The 20,462-nt window shown below is 46.0% G+C and overlaps 1 protein-coding gene across 1 annotated transcript in view; it reads left to right on the top strand.

Annotated features, from left to right (window-relative positions):
- The first annotated feature begins 992 nt into the window (after positions 1 to 992).
- LOC138299190 (butyrophilin subfamily 1 member A1-like) overlaps positions 993 to 20,462 on the top strand; it is a 140,647-nt gene continuing 121,177 nt past the window's right edge. Inside the window, exon 1 of the mRNA XM_069237288.1 lies at positions 993 to 1,377. The gene's annotated coding sequence lies outside the window, so the exon portion shown is untranslated. The remainder of the gene's footprint in view (positions 1,378 to 20,462) is intronic.

A 20,462-nucleotide genomic window follows, 5' to 3' on the forward strand; every position in this document is an offset into this window, starting at 1 on the left:
CAAATAACCACTGCTTCTCAACACTTTATCTTGTGCCCATTTTGGAAATAGAAAGGTTTCCTTGATACCTATTTTTCACTCTTTATATTTTACCAAATGAATTGCTGTATACCTGATATACAAAGAAAACCCATTGCACAATGCAGCTCATTTATTGGCTCTGGGTACCTAGGGTTCTTGATGAACCTACATATCCCCGCAACCAGAAGAGTCCGGGAAACGTAACAGTATATTGCTTTCACAATTCTGCTATACCCGGAAAACGTTATAGAGGAAAACGTGCACAGAAATGGCTCTTTTTTAACCTTCATTTCAATATTTTTTTATTTTAGTTGTTAATTTCTGTAGGAAAACCTTGAAGGATCTACACAAATGATCTCCTGCTGAATTCAGAATTTTGTCTACTTTTCAGAAATGTTTAGCTGTCCAGGATCCAGCATTGGTTTCATGCCCATTCCTGTCACAAACTGAAAGGAGGCTAAAAGCACAAAAAATAGTAAAAATGGGGTATGCCCCAGTAAAATGGGAAAATTGCGTTGAAAAATGTGGATTTCTGATTTAAGTCTGTCTGTTCCTGGAGGCTGGGAAGATGGTGATTTTAGCACCACAAACCATTTGTTGATGCCATTTTCAGGGAAAAAAACACATGCTTTCTTCTGCAGCCCTTTTTTCCCATTTTTCTGAAAAAATGAGATTTTAGCTGTATTTTTGCAAATATCTTGGTCTCCTCTAGGGGAACCCACAAACTCTGGGTACCTTTAGAATCCCTAGGATGTTGGAAAAAAGGACACAAATTTGGCGTGGTTAGCTTATGTGGACAAAAAGTTATGAGGGGCTAAGCACGAACTACCCCAAAGAGCCAAAAAAAAAAGGCTTGGCAGCTGAGGGTGAAAAGGCTTGGCAGTGAAGGGGTTAAGAACACTTTTTTATTTTTGAAGAGTGTTTATCATTTCTGTATACTGTTTGTTGCACAGGTTACGTGCCGAAGGCCCGGCTCGTGCACGGCTGTTAGAGCTCAGCCACACCCTCTTACACTCTGCTCGCCTTGGCTTAGCTTTCCGTGTTAGTTTGCGGTCTCGCCCCCTGTGTCGAGAGTTGGGGGGGGGGGGTCAGCACTGCTCGATAGCACAAGCAGTGGGCGGGGCTGGGTACCCGCGTCCTGTCTTTCTGAACAGTGTGATTTCCTGGAAATGACGCCCAGGGGACATTTTCTGATTGCCATCTGCAACCTGCGCTCGAAGCATCCCTCGTATCCCGTCAGAGGTGGGAGCTTGGAGCTTGGAACTGGGGAGCTGCGGACTCTGCCGAGCAGCCTCAGCTGAGCCCACTGAGCTATCGAACCGCAGAACCTCGAGCAGCCTGCGTTCAAGTGAGACTGTAAGTCTGTTGGGGACGTGGGGAGAGAGGGGGCTTATGAACAGGTGGAGGGGGGTGAGGAGGGCTGAGAATGGAGCAGCTGCAAAGAGGAAAGCGACGTGCAGGGGCTGTGCTCGAGAGTAAGTGATTGACAGGAAAACCGGGGCACTCTGAAAGGATGGTGCACCAAGGGAGGATGGCGCGTACGCTCACCTACCCAGTGATAACATGCAATGCGGCGCTTCCAGCCGGACATGGTTTGCAGCTAACGGCACTTTCAAGTTTCGCTTTCGCTTTCACTTTGCAAGCCTGGGTTTAAAACCTAGCACTCGTTTCACCGACAGAAGCGTCAGCTCCTAGTGTGACAATACGTGGCATCATTTTCTTATTCTGGATTTGACATATGTAAAAGGACTTGTGCATGGCGAAAGGTGGTTGAACTGGTCCGTAATCTGCCTTACTGCAAGGACGTCTTTGTTTAAACAGATGCGCCAATTTCTGACTCCCCCCAAATAGAATTTGAGATATCTGACACTAGCTCCCGAGTTTCCTAAGGTCCGCGCCAGAGTAACTCATTCTACGCCTGTCTCTGTGTAATGTACCTGATGCTTATGTAACGTCCTCCAGTACCTTCGGGTCGAGTTGACGCTATATAAAACTGCAACAAAAAACAAATCAATTTGATAAAAATTTGCATTCTAGAAGTTATTTGTAGTACTGATTTTAAATTGGGTAAAAGAGGACTACAAGCCCCAGAATGCAAAAGTAAAATCTTGGACTGTATAAGATGCTCAGGCTGGACCTGGGACACTTGAGAACTCCTGGTTGCAGACGCTCAACGCTCCTCAGGCCAAAAGGGCTCCCGCCCTCCGTCATTGTGTGCCTCTGCTGCTTCCATGACTCCCACAGACAGATCTTTGATGTTCTGTGCAGTGCTGACGGGAGGCGGGGCCTCAGTGACAGGGACTGGTGCTAAGTACTTCGCTGGTCATCAAGAGGATGAAGTGAATAAATGTGGAGAAGTGTGGCTCAATGGTTAGAGCGGCAGACCCTGAAGCAGAGATCTGGCTCAAGACCAGGGTTCAAGTCCCGCTTCGGCAGGTCTTGGGCTCAATTCCCCTTGACCAGATAATTCTCGCCTCGGTGCCTAATCTAATTCATGGGTCCCACTCTGCAACTCTGGGCAATAGCTTGCTTAATCTCCACAACGGCCCCAACAGCGCTTGGATGCCTGGCTTCACCCTGGGGGTGCTCAGGAGTGGGCGCCTCACAGGGAAAAGCCAGGAGGGGTTCCATAGCGGTATGAGTACAGCGCCTTGAGACCCTAACGGGTGAGTAGTGCGCTATACAAGTGCTAATTTACATTTAATAAATAAATTATGGCAAATGCTTCCTGATGCAATAAAAAGGAGGCCCGAGACTGGCTGAAAGGGATCAAAACTATTTTGTTGGCCTTCCGCCTTCAGGTAAATACATAAATAACACATTTAAAGTAATTGGTGGGAAATGTATTCTTTTCTCTTATTGTACCCTAATTGGTTAATGCGATAACTGAAGATGTGTCTGTGTGTAACCAGTCGTAGAACTGAGCCCTGGCTGGTGCACCAGGGAAAAGTGACACATATTTAAAGTGCTAGGCGTCCCAGCCTGAGACTAAAAGCACTGTTAATATGCAAGTCATTATTTTAAAATTGCATTAGAACCGCAAAGTATGCAAAGACATTTAGGGACAGATATTACGTGTTCATTGTAGGAGGCTGGACTGGCTTGTAGTGAGTACCAAGGGGTACTTGCACCAGGCCCAGTTATCCCTTATTAGTGTATAGGGTGTCTAGCAGCTTAGGCTGATAGATAATGGTAGCTTAGCAGAGCAGCTTAGGCTGAACTAGGAGACGTGTGAAGCTACTACAGTACCACTTAGTGTCATATGCACAATATCATAAGAAAACACAATACACAGTTATACTAAAAATAAAGGTACTTTATTTTTATGACAATATGCCAAAGTATCTTAGAGTGTACCCTCAGTGAGAGGATAGGAAATATACACAAGATATATATACACAATAGCAAAAATATGCAGTATAGTCTTAGAAAACAGTGCAAACAATGTATAGTTACAATAGGATGCAATGGGGAAACATAGGGACAGGGGCAACACAAACCATATACTCCAAAAGTGGAATGCGAACCACGAATGGACCCCAAACCTATGTGACCTTGTAGAGGGTCGCTGGGACTATTAGAAAATAGTGAGAGTTAGAAAAATAACCCTCCCCAAGACCCTGAAAAGTGAGTGCAAAGTGCACTAAAGTTCCCCTAAGGACAAAGTAGTCGTGTTAGAGGAATAATGCAGGAAAGACACAAACCAGCAATGCAACAACTGTGGATTTCCAATCTAGGGTACCTGTGGAACAAGGGGACCAAGTCCAAAAGTCACAAGCAAGTCGGAGATGGGCAGATGCCCAGGAAATGCCAGCTGCGGGTGCAAAGAAGCTTCGACTGGACAGAAGAAGCTGAGGTTTCTGCAGGAACGAAAAGGGCTAGAGACTTCCCCTTTGGTGGACGGATCCCTCTCGCCGTGGAGAGTCGTGCAGAAGTGTTTTCCCGCTGAAAGAACGCCAACAAGCCTTGCTAGCTGCAAATCGTGCGTTTGGCGTTTTTGGACGCTGCTGGGGCCCAGGAGGGACCAGGAGGTCGCAAATTGGACCTGAAGAGAGAGGGGACGTCGACCAAGACAAAGAGCCCTCACTGAAGCAGGTAGCACCCGGAGAAGTGCCAGAAACAGGCACTACGAAGATGCGTGAAACGGTGCTCGCCGAAGTTGCACAAAGGAGTCCCACGTCGCCGGAGACCAACTTAGAAAGTCGTGCAATGCAGGTTAGAGTGCCGTGGACCCAGGCTTGGCTGTGCACAAAGGATTTCCGCCGGAAGTGCACAGGGGCCGGAGTAGCTGCAAAGTCGCGGTTCCCAGCAATGCAGCCCAGCGAGGTGAGGCAAGGACTTACCTCCACCAAACTTGGACTGAAGAGTCACTGGACTGTGGGGGTCACTTGGACAGAGTCGCTGGATTCGAGGGACCTCGCTCGTCGTGCTGAGAGGAGACCCAAGGGACCGGTAATGCAGCTTTTTGGTGCCTGCGGTTGCAGGGGGAAGATTCCGTCGACCCACGGGAGATTTCTTCGGAGCTTCTGGTGCAGAGAGGAGGCAGGCTAACCCCACAGCATGCACAAGCAGGAAAACAGTCGAGAAGGCGGCAGGATCAGCGTTACAGAGTTGCAGTAGTCGTCTTTGCTACTATGTTGCAGGTTTGCAGGCTTCCAGCGCGGTCAGCAGTCGATTCCTTATCAGAAGGTGAAGAGGGAGATGCAGAGGAACTCGGCTGAGCTCATGCATTCGTTATCTGAAGTTTCCCCAGAGACAGAGACCCTAAATAGCCAGAAAAGAGGGTTTGGCTACCTAGGAGAGAGGATAGGCTACTAACACCTGAAGGAGCCTATCAGCAGGAGTCTCTGACGTCACCTGGTGGCACTGGCCACTCAGAGCAGTCCAGTGTGCCAGCAGCACCTCTGTTTCCAAGATGGCAGAGGTCTGGAGCACACTGGAGGAGCTCTGGACACCTCCCAGGGGAGGTGCAGGTCAGTGGAGTGGTCACTCCCCTTTCCTTGGTCCAGTTTCGCGCCAGAGCAGGGGCTAAGGGGTCCCTGAACCGGTGTAGACTGGCTTATGCAGAATTGGGCACATCTGTGCCCAAGAAAGCATTTCCAGAGGCTGGGGGAGGCTACTCCTCCCCTGCCTTCACACCATTTTCCAAAGGGAGAGGGTGTCACACCCTCTCTCAGAGGAAGTTCTTTGTTCTGCCATCCTGGGCCAGGCCTGGCTGGACCCCAGGAGGGCAGATGCCTGTCTGAGGGGTTGGCAGCAGCAGGAGCTGCAGTGAAACCCCAGGAAGGGCAGTTTGGCAGCACCAGGGTCTGTGCTACAGACCACTGGGATCATGGGATTGTGCCAACTATGCCAGGATGGCATAGAGGGGGCAATTCCATGATCATAGACATGTTACATGGCCATTTTCGGAGTTACCATTGTGAAGCTACATATAGGTAGTGACCTATATGTAGTGCACGCGTGTAATGGTGTCCCCGCACTCACAAAGTTCAGTGAATTGGCTCTGAACAATGTGGGGGCACCTTGGCTAGTGCCAGGGTGCCCACACACTAAGTAACTTTGCACCTAACCTTTACCAGGTAAAGGTTAGACATATAGGTGACTTATAAGTTACTTAAGTGCAGTGTAAAATGGCTGTGAAATAACGTGGACGTTATTTCACTCAGGCTGCAGTGGCAGGCCTGTGTAAGAATTGTCAGAGCTCCCTATGGGTGGCAAAAGAAATGCTGCAGCCCATAGGGATCTCCTGGAACCCCAATACCCTGGGTACCTCAGTACCATATACTAGGGAATTATAAGGGTGTTCCAGTAAGCCAAGGTAAATTGGTAAAATGGTCACTAGCCTGTTAGTGACAATTTGGAAAGAAATGAGAGAGCATAACCACTGAGGTTCTGATTAGCAGAGCCTCAGTGAGACAGTTAGTCACTACACAGGTAACACATTCAGGCACACTTATGAGCACTGGGGCCCTGGGTTACCAGGGTCCCAGTGAAACATACAACTAAAACAACATATATACAGTGAAAAATGGGGGTAACATGCCAGGCAAGATGGTACTTTCCTACACAACCCCCCCCAAACGAAGGACAATAAGACTAGCCATGACCTGATGAGTCTTCATTGTCTAAGTGGAAATATCTGGAGAGTCCATCTGCATTGGAGTGGCTACTCCCAGGTCTATGTTCCACTGTATAGTCCATTCCCTGTAGGGATATGGACCACCTCAACAATTTAGGATTTTCACCTTTCATTTGTTTTAGCCAAAGTAGAGGTTTGTGGTCTGTCTGAACAATGAAGTGAGTGCCAAACAGGTATGGCCTCAACTTCTTCAGAGCCCAGACCACAGCAAAGGCCTCCCTCTCAATGGCAGACCAACGCTTTTCTCTAGGGGTCAACCTTCTACTAATAAAAGCAACAGGTTGATCCTGGCCCTCAGAATTAAGTTGTGATAGGACTGCCCCTACTCCTAATTCAGATGCATCAGTTTGGACATAGAATTTTTTAGAGTAACAAGGGCTTTTCAGGACAGGTGCAGAGCACATGGCCTGCTTCAGCTCCTCAAAAGCTTTCTGACAGTTTGCTGTCCATAATACCTTTTCAGGCATTTTCTTGGATGTGAGGTCATTAAGAGGGGCTGCAATGGAGCCATAGTTCTTAATGAACCTCCTGTAGTACCCAGTGAGGCCTAGGAAGGCTCTCACCTGAGTCTGAGTGGTAGGGGGAACCCAATCAATAATTGTTTGGATTTTCCCCTGAAGTGGTGCAATCTGTTCCCCACCAACAAGGTGTCCCAGATAAACCACCTTACCCTGCCCTATCTGGCACTTTGAAGCCTTGATAGTGAGGCCTGCCTTTTGCAGGGCCTCCAAAACTTTCCATAGGTGGACCAGGTGATCATCCCAGCTGGAGCTAAAGACAGCTATATCGTCCAAATATGCTGCACTGAAAGCTTCCAGCCCTTGCAGGACTGTGTTCACCAACCTCTGAAAAGTGGCAGGTGCATTTTTCAAACCAAAAGGCATTACAGTAAACTGGTAATGTCCTCCAATGGTAGAAAATGCAGTTTTAGATTTAGCATCTTCTGATAATTTGATCTGCCAATACCCTGCAGTCAAATCAAAAGTGCTTAGATACTTGGCAGATGCCAGTGTATCTATAAGTTCATCTGCCCTGGGTATAGGGTGAGCATTAGTTTTGGTTACCAAGTTGAGACCTCTATAGTCTACACAAAACCGCATTTCCTTCTTTCCATCTTTAGAATTGGGTTTTGGTACCAGTACCACAAGGGAAGCCCATGGACTGTCAGAGTGCTCAACCACTCCTAGTTCCAACATTTTCTGAACTTCATGCTTTATGCAGTCCCTGACATGGTCAGGCTGCCTATAGATCTTACTTTTGACAGGTAAACTGTCTCCAGTATCTATAGTGTGCTCACACCAAGAAGTGGTGCCTGGCACAGTAGAGAAGAGTTCTGAAAATTGTCCTAGGAGATTTATGCAATGGTCTTTCTGCTCAGCAGTAAGACAATCTGCCAAAACTACACCTTCCACAAGAGCTTCTTGTTCTGTGGAAGAGAAGAGATCAGGTAGAGGATCACTGTCTTCTTCCTGTCCCTCATCAGTTGCCATGAGCAGGGTGAGATCAGCCCTGTCATAGTAGGGTTTCAGGCGGTTGACATGGAGCACCCTAAGGGGACTCCTGGCAGTGCCTAAGTCAACCAAGTAGGTGACTTCACCCTTCTTTTCAACAATTGTGTGGGGTCCACTCCATTTATCTTGGAGTGCTCTTGGGGCCACAGGCTCCAAGACCCACACTTTCTGCCCTGGTTGGTACTGAACCAAAACAGCCTTCTGATCATGCCATTGCTTCTGGAGCTCTTGGCTGGCCTGAAGGTTTTTACTGGCCTTTTTCATGTACTCAGCCATCCTTGATCTGAGGCCAAGTACATAATCCACAATATCCTGCTTAGGAGCTTTTAAAGGTTGTTCCCAACCCTCCTTTACAAGTGTGAGTGGACCCCTAACAGGGTGTCCAAAAAGAAGTTCAAAGGGGCTGAAGCCCACTCCTTTCTGGGGTACCTCCCTGTAGGCAAAAAGGAGGCATGGTAGAAGGATATCCCATCTCCTGCGGAGTTTTTCAGGGAGTCCCATAATCATGCCTTTGAGAGTTTTATTAAATCTCTCCACCAGTCCATTTGTTTGTGGATGATAGGGTGTTGTGAACTTGTACGTTACACCACACTCCTTCCACATGGCCTTTAAGTATGCAGACATGAAATTGCTTCCTCTGTCTGATACTACTTCCTTTGGGAAGCCCACCCTGGAAAATATTCCCAGGAGGGCCTTTGCCGCTGCAGGAGCTGTAGTGGTCCTTAAAGGAATTGCTTCAGGGTATCTTGTGGCATGGTCCACTACCACCAAGATAAACCTATTGCCTGAAGCAGTAGGAGGGTCAAGGGGGCCAACTATGTCAACCCCTACCCTCTCAAAGGGAACCCCAACCACAGGCAGTGGGATAAGGGGTGCCTTTGGAGTGCCACCTGTCTTGCCACTGGCTTGACAGGTTTCACAGGACTTACAAAATTCCTTTGTGTCCTCAGACATCCTAGGCCAATGAAACAATGGAACCAATCTGTCCCAAGTTTTCATTTGACCCAGGTGCCCAGCTAGGGGAATGTCATGTGCCAGTGTTAGGAGGAACTTTCTGTACTCCTGAGGAATCACTAATCTCCTGGCAGCTCCAGGTTTAGGATCCCTATGCTCAGTGTACAAGAGGTTGTCCTCCCAGTAAACTCTGTGAGAGTCACTGACATCCCCATTAGCCTGTTTGACAGCTTGCTGTCTGAGACCCTCTAATGTGGGACAGGTTTGCTGTGCCACACTCAGCTCCTCTCTGGCAGGCCCCCCTTCACCCAAAAGCTCAGCAGTGTCTGCTTCCAGCTCCTCTGGTGTAGGTTCTGCACAGGGAGGGAATTCTTCTTCCTCAGAAGTAGAATCCACTGTAGAGGGAGGGATAGTAGGAAGTGGTTTGCTTCTACTAGCCCTAGCTTTAGGGAGCACTTGGTCCATTGTTCCAGGATCCAAGCTTCCCTGTCCTTTTTGCTTTTTGGCCTGAGCCCTTGTCAAAGCAAAAATATGCCCTGGGATGCCCAGCATTGCTGCATGGGCCTCCAACTCCACATCTGACCAAGCTGATGTCTCCAAATCATTCCCTAATAGACAGTCTACAGGTAAATCTGAAGCTACCACAACTTTCTTTGGACCAGTTACCCCCCCCCAGTTGAGATTTACAACAGCCATGGGGTGGCTTTGTGTTATGTTGTGAGCATCGGTTACTTGGTACTGGTGTCCAAGTATGTGTTGTTCAGGGTGCACCAGTTTCTCAATCACCATTGTGACACTGGCACCTGTGTCCCTGTAGGCCTGGACCTCAACACCATTTATTAGGGTTAGTTGCTTGTACTTCTCCAAGTTATGGGGGCAAGCAACCAAAGTGGCTAAATCAATAGCCCCTTCAGAGACTAAAGTAGCCTCTGTGGTCTCCCTAATCAGACCAACCCCAACTAAGTTACCAAAAGTGAGCCCAGCTACTCCCTTGGATTGGCTATTAGTAGGTTTGCTCCCACCACCACTGCTATTAGTAGGGACACTAGGTGTAGCAGTAGGGGTTGTAGTGGTAGGAGCAGTGGTGCCTTTCTTTGGACAACTGGGATCTGTTGTCCAATGGCCTTTTATTTTACATAAATAGCACCATGGTTTCTTTTCCTTGTTCTGATTAAAGGAGGATTTGGACCCACCACCCCCACCAGAGTGTTTTTGTGGGCCTGATGAAGACTAATTTTTAGATTTGTCCCCACCCTTGTCAGAAGACTTACCATCCTTCTTTTTGTTGCCATCTTTGTCACCCCCTGTATGAACTTTTCTGTTCACTCTTGTTCTGACCCATTTGTCTGCCTTCTTTCCCAATTCTTGGGGAGAGGTCAGATCAGAGTCCACCAAGTACTGGTGCAACAAATCAGACACACAATTATTAAGAATATGCTCTCTCAGGATCAAGTTATACAGGCTGTCATAATCAGTAACTTTACTGCCATGTAACCACCCCTCCAAGGCCTTCACTGCCTGGTCAATGAAATCAACCCAGTCTTGTGAAGTCTCCTTTTTGGTCTCTCTGAACTTTATCCTGTACTGTTCAGTGGTTAAGCCATAACCATCCAGGAGTGCATTCTTAAGAACTTGGAAATTATTGGCATCATTTTCTTTCACAGTAAGGAGCCTATCCCTACCTTTTCCACTAAATGATAGCCATAGGATAGCAGCCCACTGCCTTTGAGGGACATCCTGTACAACACAGGCCCTCTCAAGTACAGCAAACCACTTGTTAATGTCATCCCCCTCCTTATAAGGGGGAACTATCTTGTGCAGATTCCTGGAATCATGCTCTTTTGCAGGATGACTATGGGGAATACTGCTGCTGCCACCATGGGTATCTAAACCCAACTTCTGTCTTTCCTTCTCTAATTCAAAAGACTGTCTATCCAAATCCAGCTGTTGCTTTTTAAGCTTCAGTTTGGTTTGTTCCACCCTCAACTTATTGAGTTCCCTCTCTAACATTCTGTCATCAGGGTTGGTGGGAGGGACATTTCTAGAAACAGAGCTATGATGGGAATGAACAGAAGGAGACCTGTCCCTTACAGAAGCCACCCTAACAGCTTGGTTTACTGAAACATTACTACCAGTATGGTGAGAATAAATGCTTTTGCTATGATGTGAGACAACACTATTTATTTGGTGTGGCTCATCATCATTACCATCTATGCTAGATTGTCTAGTAATGGGCAGGCTAGGAAGTTTCTTTCCTGAATCTTTTCCTGGGGGAGTCCCTGAATCAGATTGGGAACTATTAGGTACTTTTTCAACAGATGGGGCACCTATGGCCTTATCCTGTTCTCTAAGCATGTTAAGTAACAGTTCCAAGGAAGGATTTTTCCCTACACTCAAACCTCTCTCTATACAGAGACTCCTTGCTCTTTTCCAGCTAAGGTTGTCATATGCAAGTTTGGACAGATCAACACTTTGGCCTGTGCCAGACATTTTTTAGAGAGAGTTAAAGTGATTAGAAAAAGAGAAAAAAGTTTTCAGAACTTTTTGGAAAGACAGAAAAAAACTTTTAAAACTTTTAAGAACTTTTTGAAAGTTTAGGAGTACTTTTCAGCACTTAGAAAAGAGTGAAAAGAGGAAATGCAAAACTTTTTGGCTATGTGTATATACACTGACCTTGTTTTGTATATTTTTCTCTTATGAAAAGTACAATGACAAGAGTGGTAAGTAGTCTCAAGCACTTATCCCACCACTGCACAACCAATGTAGGAGGCTGGACTGGCTTGTAGTGAGTACCAGGGGGTACTTGCACCTTGCACCAGGCCCAGTTATCCCTTATTAGTGTATAGGGTGTCTAGCAGCTTAGGCTGATAGATAATGGTAGCTTAGCAGAGCAGCTTAGGCTGAACTAGGAGACGTGTGAAGCTACTACAGTACCACTTAGTGTCATATGCACAATATCATAAGAAAACACAATACACAGTTATACTAAAAATAAAGGTACTTTATTTTTATGACAATATGCCAAAGTATCTTAGAGTGTACCCTCAGTGAGAGGATAGGAAATATACACAAGATATATATACACAATAGCAAAAATATGCAGTATAGTCTTAGAAAACAGTGCAAACAATGTATAGTTACAATAGGATGCAATGGGGAAACATAGGGATAGGGGCAACACAAACTATATACTCCAAAAGTGGAATGCGAACCACGAATGGACCCCAAACCTATGTGACCTTGTAGAGGGTCGCTGGGACTATTAGAAAATAGTGAGAGTTAGAAAAATAACCCTCCCCAAGACCCTGAAAAGTGAGTGCAAAGTGCACTAAAGTTCCCCTAAGGACAAAGTAGTTGTGTTAGAGGAATAATGCAGGAAAGACACAAACCAGCAATGCAACAACTGTGGATTTCCAATCTAGGGTACCTGTGGAACAAGGGGACCAAGTCCAAAAGTCACAAGCAAGTCGGAGATGGGCAGATGCCCAGGAAATGCCAGCTGCGGGTGCAAAGAAGCTTCGACTGGACAGAAGAAGCTGAGGTTTCTGCAGGAACGAAAAGGGCTAGAGACTTCCCCTTTGGTGGACGGATCCCTCTCGCCGTGGAGAGTCGTGCAGAAGTGTTTTCCCGCTGAAAGAACGCCAACAAGCCTTGCTAGCTGCAAATCGTGCGTTTGGCGTTTTTGGATGCTGCTGGGGCCCAGGAGGGACCAGGAGGTCGCAAATTGGACCTGAAGAGAGAGGGGACGTCGAGCAAGACAAAGAGCCCTCACTGAAGCAGGTAGCACCCGGAGAAGTGCCAGAAACAAGCACTACGAGGATGCGTGAAACGGTGCTCGCCGAAGTTGCACAAAGGAGTCCCACGTCGCCGGAGACCAACTTAGAAAGTCGTGCAATGCAGGTTAGAGTGCCGTGGACCCAGGCTTGGCTGTGCACAAAGGATTTCCGCCGGAAGTGCACAGGGGCCGGAGTAGCTGCAAAGTCGCGGTTCCCAGCAATGCAGCCCAGCGAGGTGAGGCAAGGACTTACCTCCACCAAAATTGGACTGAAGAGTCACTGGACTGTGGGGGTCATTTGGACAGAGTCGCTGGATTCGAGGGACCTCGCTCGTCGTGCTGAGAGGAGACCCAAGGGACCGGTAATGCAGCTTTTTGGTGCCTGCGGTTGCAGGGGGAAGATTCCGTCGACCCACGGGAGATTTCTTCGGAGCTTCTGGTGCAGAGAGGAGGCAGGCTACCCCCACAGCATGCACAAGCAGGAAAACAGTCGAGAAGGCGGCAGGATCAGCGTTACAGAGTTGCAGTAGTCGTCTTTGCTACTATGTTGCAGGTTTGCAGGCTTCCAGCGCGGTCAGCAGTCGATTCCTTATCAGAAGGTGAAGAGGGAGATGCAGAGGAACTCGGCTGAGCTCATGCATTCGTTATCTGAAGTTTCCCCAGAGACAGAGACCCTAAATAGCCAGAAAAGAGGGTTTGGCTACCTAGGAGAGAGGATAGGCTACTAACACCTGAAGGAGCCTATCAGCAGGAGTCTCTGACGTCACCTGGTGGCACTGGCCACTCAGAGCAGTCCAGTGTGCCAGCAGCACCTCTGTTTCCAAGATGGCAGAGGTCTGGAGCACACTGGAGGAGCTCTGGACACCTCCCAGGGGAGGTGCAGGTCAGGGGAGTGGTCACTCCCCTTTCCTTTGTCCAGTTTCGCGCCAGAGCAGGGGCTAAGGGGTCCCTGAACCGGTGTAGACTGGCTTATGCAGAATTGGGCACATCTGTGCCCAAGAAAGCATTTCCAGAGGCTGGGGGAGGCTACTCCTCCCCTGCCTTCACACCATTTTCCAAAGGGAGAGGGTGTCACACCCTCTCTCAGAGGAAGTTCTTTGTTCTGCCATCCTGGGCCAGGCCTGGCTGGACCCCAGGAGGGCAGATGCCTGTCTGAGGGGTTGGCAGCAGCAGCAGCTGCAGTGAAACCCCAGGAAGGGCAGTTTGGCAGCACCAGGGTCTGTGCTACAGACCACTGGGATCATGGGATTGTGCCAACTATGCCAGGATGGCATAGAGGGGGCAATTCCATGATCATAGACATGTTACATGGCCAGTTTCGGAGTTACCATTGTGAAGCTACATATAGGTAGTGACCTATATGTAGTGCACGCGTGTAATGGTGTCCCCGCACTCACAAAGTTCAGTGAATTGGCTCTGAACAATGTGGGGGCACCTTGGCTAGTGCCAGGGTGCCCACACACTAAGTAACTTTGCACCTAACCTTTACCAGGTAAAGGTTAGACATATAGGTGACTTATAAGTTACTTAAGTGCAGTGTAAAATGGCTGTGAAATAACGTGGACGTTATTTCACTCAGGCTGCAGTGGCAGGCCTGTGTAAGAATTGTCAGAGCTCCCTATGGGTGGCAAAAGAAATGCTGCAGCCCATAGGGATCTCCTGGAACCCCAATACCCTGGGTACCTCAGTACCATATACTAGGGAATAATAAGGGTGTTCCAGTAAGCCAATGTAAATTGGTAAAAATGGTCACTAGCCTGTTAGTGACAATTTGGAAAGAAATGAGAGAGCATAACCACTGAGGTTCTGATTAGCAGAGCCTCAGTGAGACAGTTAGTCACTACACAGGTAACACATTCAGGCACACTTATGAGCACTGGGGCCCTGGGTTACCAGGGTCCCAGTGACACATACAACTAAAACAACATATATACAGTGAAAAATGGGGGTAACATGCCAGGCAAGATGGTACTTTCCTACATTCATGCAACCTAACAACTTCGCTGCGTTGCGTGAAAGGGGCAGGACGGCACCATATTTATAAGGATATGGTGATCCTGCTCTCTTCTGAGCGCCGAAGCACAAACTGTCTGGCTAGCCCCACCCACGCATCCTTGCGTCATAGTGCAATCGTGGGTGTGTGCTATCTAGCACAGGTTTAGCACTGGGGAGTTGCCCTTCCAGTACAAAATACTATGTTGAGGCACGTTTCAAACTTTTCTCTCATTTTAAGAGTGCTGTTTAGTACAGCAAGCATGCATTGTGGGAAAGGCTTGGAGGAACAAAAATGTTTCCTTTCTAAGGATGGCCTGGAGATGGCTGTATTTTTTGGGGTCAAAGCCTTGGCTACCATTGTTGGTAGATACAGCTTTGCATCAATAACCATGGGTAATGCATGCCCATGTACCACCCTTGACACACAGCAGCAGAGACTCTTCTGTGCATAATTTTAGTGCTACTTCCCATTGGATTTTTTGTTTTTTTACTGGAAAGTAAATCCCACCTCCAAGCTTTAGGCTTCCCAAAGGTATAATAAATCTGCTTCTTTTAGTGTTTTAGAGAAAATCAGTGTGTTAAAAATGCTTTTAGTATTCTGCAATCAGATTATGCCCCTTGCAAACATTTTTTGTAAAAGTTTGCTTGAGAAAGACACTAGAGAACTTTGCTAATAACACCCTTACGTTACATTGCCACTCAAAAAATAAAGAACATTTGTCACAATGAAACCTCAAATTACTCCATCAATTAAAGCCATACACTCCCGAACATCCTTTACATTTGCGTATTTTGCAATTTTGCACACATTTACATTTCTTTCAGGGAACCGGGTCACTGCTGAGAAGGCTTGTTTCTTCTTTTGTAGTCAGCCCTTACCTTGGGTTCACAGAACAGGAACCCCCCCACCTTACTTTTCCAACACAGCAGACAGTTGGTATTAGCTGTTCTGGAATATCTTTCTTTCTTTTTTTTTTTTATTAACAAAAAGTATGGGAACTGCAACTGTAAATTTAAAACAACAATTGGGAACATCTTTTCCAGTTGATTGCACACATAAACCACTGAAGTCACCCAAAATCCATTCATGGGTGGTTGAGGTTCTGTTTGTTTTTTCACTGTCTCCCGTGTCTCATGATGCCACGCTCTCCCTGCCTAATCACCCTACTTGCAAATTGTCCATAAAAGACCTGGGCCACCCTTAGGAACTGTGAGGAGTGGGATTCCTTTCTGCACAATTATTAGAGGTCCAGCGTTCATGCATCCTGATTAGCTGGACGTGAAAACAACCAATTTTACTTCCTGGAAAATCCAGTAGATAAAATCAATTTCAGAAAAGGCTGCATTGTAGCCCAGACCCCTTTCTTGACCCCTGCTCAAGCTTCAGACAAAGCAGAGTACATTCTCTACCCCCACCCCTCCTTTCATCCCTAAATTTCCACAGCCCCCTGCACAATTTTACCACCTGCTGAAGAATGGGTGGTTAATGGGCATGTTAAACACCTCAGAAAAGAGAATGCCATGAAGAATACTGCCTTGTAAATCCAAGTTCATGCAGTGGTTCCCCCATTCCTTGGGGTTTAACTCATAATTGCATGGTACTGGTGGGTTGTTACTACACAGTACTGGTAATTAGTGCTGCAGATTTTGTAGCCTACCACTACCCTGCAACTAGTAATCATGGCCATGGTGGGCTGCTTAAAGTGCCTGGGAATAAATCAACAGGGAGAAAGGGTGAACTATGAAATCCCACCACATCTACAAATACACAGCTGAGTTATGTCACCGCAGTTTAACTCAGCAAAAGGCAGAGAATGCGAGATTCCATCAGAATGCCCTTTGTGTGTGTTTGACATATATATGTATATGTGTTTGTGTGTGTGTATGTGTGTGTATATATATATATATATATATATGTATATTGTATTGTCATTTGTATAGCACTTTTCTAAACCTTAAAAGGCCCAAAGAGCATATTCATTGCTTTATTTTTCTTTTCTTAATGATTTGAACCTGGCTGATGAGCCCATAATAAGGGCAAACGTTTGAGCTGGACTGTTCCCTTTAGAAGCAGGGTCAACACTGATTTGCACATGGCTGTGTCCACACTGAGGAGGCATGGTGGGTGAAAAAGGATGGATTGGGATGCGTCCACAAGTGATTGCCAGTGGCTGAGATTAATTCAAGCATTCCATCCATCACCTTGTTGTTTTTGCATTAAACCTATTCATAACACAAGGTATTGTTGATGCGAGACAGAAACTGAATGAAAAATGATACATTCTGTCATCAGGTTCTAGTAATGATTCTAATTAATGTCCATGCCTCCAAAGACTGTTCACATTTCCTGATCCCATGTGGTTATTGCCTCAAAAGTGTATTTTGGTTGCTGTAGGCCCTGTTGCACTGTGGAGGTTATGCAGCTTTTTGCTTTCTTAAAGGCATTATTGGGGTTGATTGGATGCATTCTCAGGCCTGGTAACTATCCCGAGTGTGAACTTCCAAAGGGTAACCACTGTCATCTCTCTGCATTTTATCAGCCCCGTATTTTATGTGGTTGAGTCAGCAATTACACAGACCACTAAAATGCAGGTATTGGCTTGTGTGACCGAGGCACCAACCCTCTCTCTTATACTGATGAGTAAGCACAGCTACACACTTGTTTATGACGCAGCTTCTACCATATCCACACAGCAAAACACTTCAGATGTAGGAGGGACTGTTCTCACACACTTCTGTCCATCAGTTAAAATGGAAACATCTGTCACTCATTTCGTTTCTACATTCATGCTGGGGCATAGAAACAAAATTATTATGAGCAAAACTCTGGTTCTCACACATTATGCCAAAAAACTCACCACATAGGTGGTACGACAAACATGCACAGTTACATCTATGGCACTCCATGGAGTAGCGTGCGGCCTCTCTGCAAATGCAAATCGGCTCCTCTTTAGGAGCTGTATAAATACAACTACAGCACAATACAACATGTTCAAACTCTACAGCACTGCAAGACCATGAAAACAGCACTAAAGACCTAGGCAAATATCTGTTGGCATAACTATCCCTGCCTTTCGTAATCAGAGAGCCAAGGTTACAGTTATATTTCCACCTACCTCATCCTGCTGCTGTGCAGGCCTGTTACCTCCAAATGAGGATCCTGAAGAATTAACATTTTTTTCTGTGGTAATTGCAAGCTTTTGTTGTTAATGCTGCAATCATTTGTAGTTTGAACTCTAACAATGCTTGCTGTGTTGGCCCTCTGAAGGCAGCTATTTACCAGCCCAAGGTATTCAGAATACAGCAGCATGACTTGTCATGAATTTCAGGAAATTTGGTAGGGTCTCCGATGGCCATCCTAAGCTGCACAGGATGCCACTTTCGAGACAGGCATATTATAATGCACTCTGCTTTGCTCACAGATCACATTATAAACTGCCCCATTCTGCTTATGTGTCTTCCAGGTTTAAGCATTCCCTTCATTTTGTCCCTTCCCTCCCATCATCAGTCCCCTGATTTGGTAAGACTTGGAGAAGTGGTACTGGAGGATGTTATATCTCTTTTATTGAGTCTTCTATTTGGAATGCACTCCTTCTTCCTTCTTCCATCTTCGCTGATGCTGTTAGTTAAGCGCCAAGATGCCTTAGGAGGTTCATTTCACTTTAGAACTACCAAGCCAATGCAACTTATATTCTGGATGTATACATTTTTGATCCCTTTAGTGGATGCCCTCAGGCACTAAACTCGGGCGGAAGCAGTTTTCGAAGAAATCAAACAGAAATGATGGGTTGTGACTCTTGCCCTTTGGTGATGGAGCATTGGCACCTCAGAGATAGTTCAGGGGTCTGGCGCCTGACCTGACTGTAGTTTTGAGAGGTAGCTCAGCTATGTGAAGCCTGTATGTGTAATGTATGTCAAACCAGAGGTCTACCTGCCACCAAAACAAATCCCTCTATGATCAGTTTGTCAGAATGCATTGTAAGACAAATGTAGACCTTGCTTTAATGTATGCTTTGTGTGTTTTTTCTCCTGGTTGGTGTCTATGCAATGGTAGTACACCTGCACTTCCCTTGTGTAGACATTGCATCAAAATAGCGTAGATTGGCGGCAAAACGCTAGTGAAACCTTATCCTGCTGTCAAAAGCAGCATATTGCTGCTGATACTGTCTATAGGAGGCAACCAATGCAATGACATTGCACAGTTTGCCCCCGTGCTACAGTGATAAACTGGTAACCATGTTGCCAGCTAGGTGTCCCTCTTGTGTCCCATTCAGGGTTGTCCATCTCTCTACGCAGTCCAGTCTAATCACTATGATTAATATAGACATTTAGAAACTGTTGTAGAGAATATGGTCATTCTCAAATGAATTTAGGAAAACTTGTAACAACTGTTAAGTGTTCTAATTCACACTACCACTTCAGGAATTAAAAACAATCTTGATATTTTAGTGGATTTCACAATTTATGTACTCCGAGCTTCAGAACAGAATTGAAAACATGGCTGTTGTTATTATAACATATGTTATTATTTCCGGTTCTCTTCTAGTGACCTCTTTGCAGGACATTTTCCAACAGCGGCACGTTCTATGTGTCTTTTTGTTGAAGGAACATTTGTTTCCTTTGCATGCTAGAACCTTTTTTGTCAGTTCTGTAGGCCTGGTGGCTTCATGTATGGATATTGTTCAGTCATCTCACATGAGGCTGCTCAATGTGGGTTTCTAACAACAGCTGTTTTTTTCGATTCAGAATAGCACAATGCCTGCCAGAGTAATTAGCTGGTGATATTGTCCACTGATATGCATTCACTTACTCAATATCAAGAGACACGCCTGATGAATTAGGAATCAAATCTGAGACTTGCCACTCACACACAACGAAATCATGTGCTTTAACCAACTAAGATATTCTGAGAAGTGTAGCCTCAGAGTTGAGCAAACTGAAAACTTAACTTTGATCAACAGTCAGACAGGAGCGCCTTCCTGAAGATGGAATTGCAAATATTTCACAGGCATACGGCCCTTTCACAGAAGGAATTTTCAGAGAATTGCATAAAAAAGTGTTGTCAAATAACTTTGGGAAAACTGGGTCTATAATGCTTTGTATAGACATTTGTAGAACCTGCTATTTAGTTGTCAAATCACTCCTTCCCCTTTTGTAAAGATATCTCTCCGCAGCCTTTAAACAATGTCAAATCCGCTAGAACATGTTTGCTATAATCGTATTGTTTTTGACCATTATGGTTACAATGCGTAATTTATCACTCTCTTTTCTTGTTTGTCTCTAAGAATACCGCTCCCCCCATTTTTAAAAATGTGTTAGTCCCGCCTCCATTGATTGAGGTTGTAGGATGCTGGCCCTCAATGTAGTATGCAAAGCTAGGCACACAGTGCAGGGGGTCCAGGCAACCACATGTCCGTTTGCAGGGGTAAAAACTAGATCACCTAATGCTCTAATTTTTAAGGCAGCTTGGTCAAGTATTTAGGCCAATCTTGGAGAAGGTCAAAGAATTTGTTGTACTCACAGTATCAATCTTGCAACTCACACACACAAAGGAATAACTCGAGACCAATTTATAAAAATACTTCATATTTCTGTAGAATTAAGACCAGGATGATCAAAATTGGTTAAGTACTTTTTGAGATATTAATTTTTGAAGTTTAATAAAAATAGTCCTTTTGTGCATAATTACGATTCATAGGAATCAATGGAAGATCACCTTTAAAAAGACATAAAATCGTGCAATTGGTTTACCAAGTTCTTCTTTTACAGGTTGGTCGAGGTTGTCATTAAGCACACTGTGCCAGCTGGAGAAGTTCAGGCTTCTCCCGGTTCCGGCGGGAGCAGTGATGAAAAGTCTCTGGAGCTGGTGCAGGGCCACTGCAGGGGACCATTTGGAAAAACACTGCACAGGTAAGTTTAAAGATGGTTCCTTGGGGTCCCCTTGGAGTGTCAGGGTTGCAAGGGGTGGGGTACTCTTAGTACTCTTAGGGCATAGCAAGGTAGAGGGTGGCCGGGTGCAGAGCGAATCGGTGAGCCAGGAGCTGTGGCAAGGATGCCATCTTGA

The sequence above is a fragment of the Pleurodeles waltl genome, chromosome 6 (genome assembly GCF_031143425.1).
Source record: "Pleurodeles waltl isolate 20211129_DDA chromosome 6, aPleWal1.hap1.20221129, whole genome shotgun sequence".
NCBI classification, from domain to species: Eukaryota; Metazoa; Chordata; class Amphibia; order Caudata; family Salamandridae; genus Pleurodeles; species Pleurodeles waltl.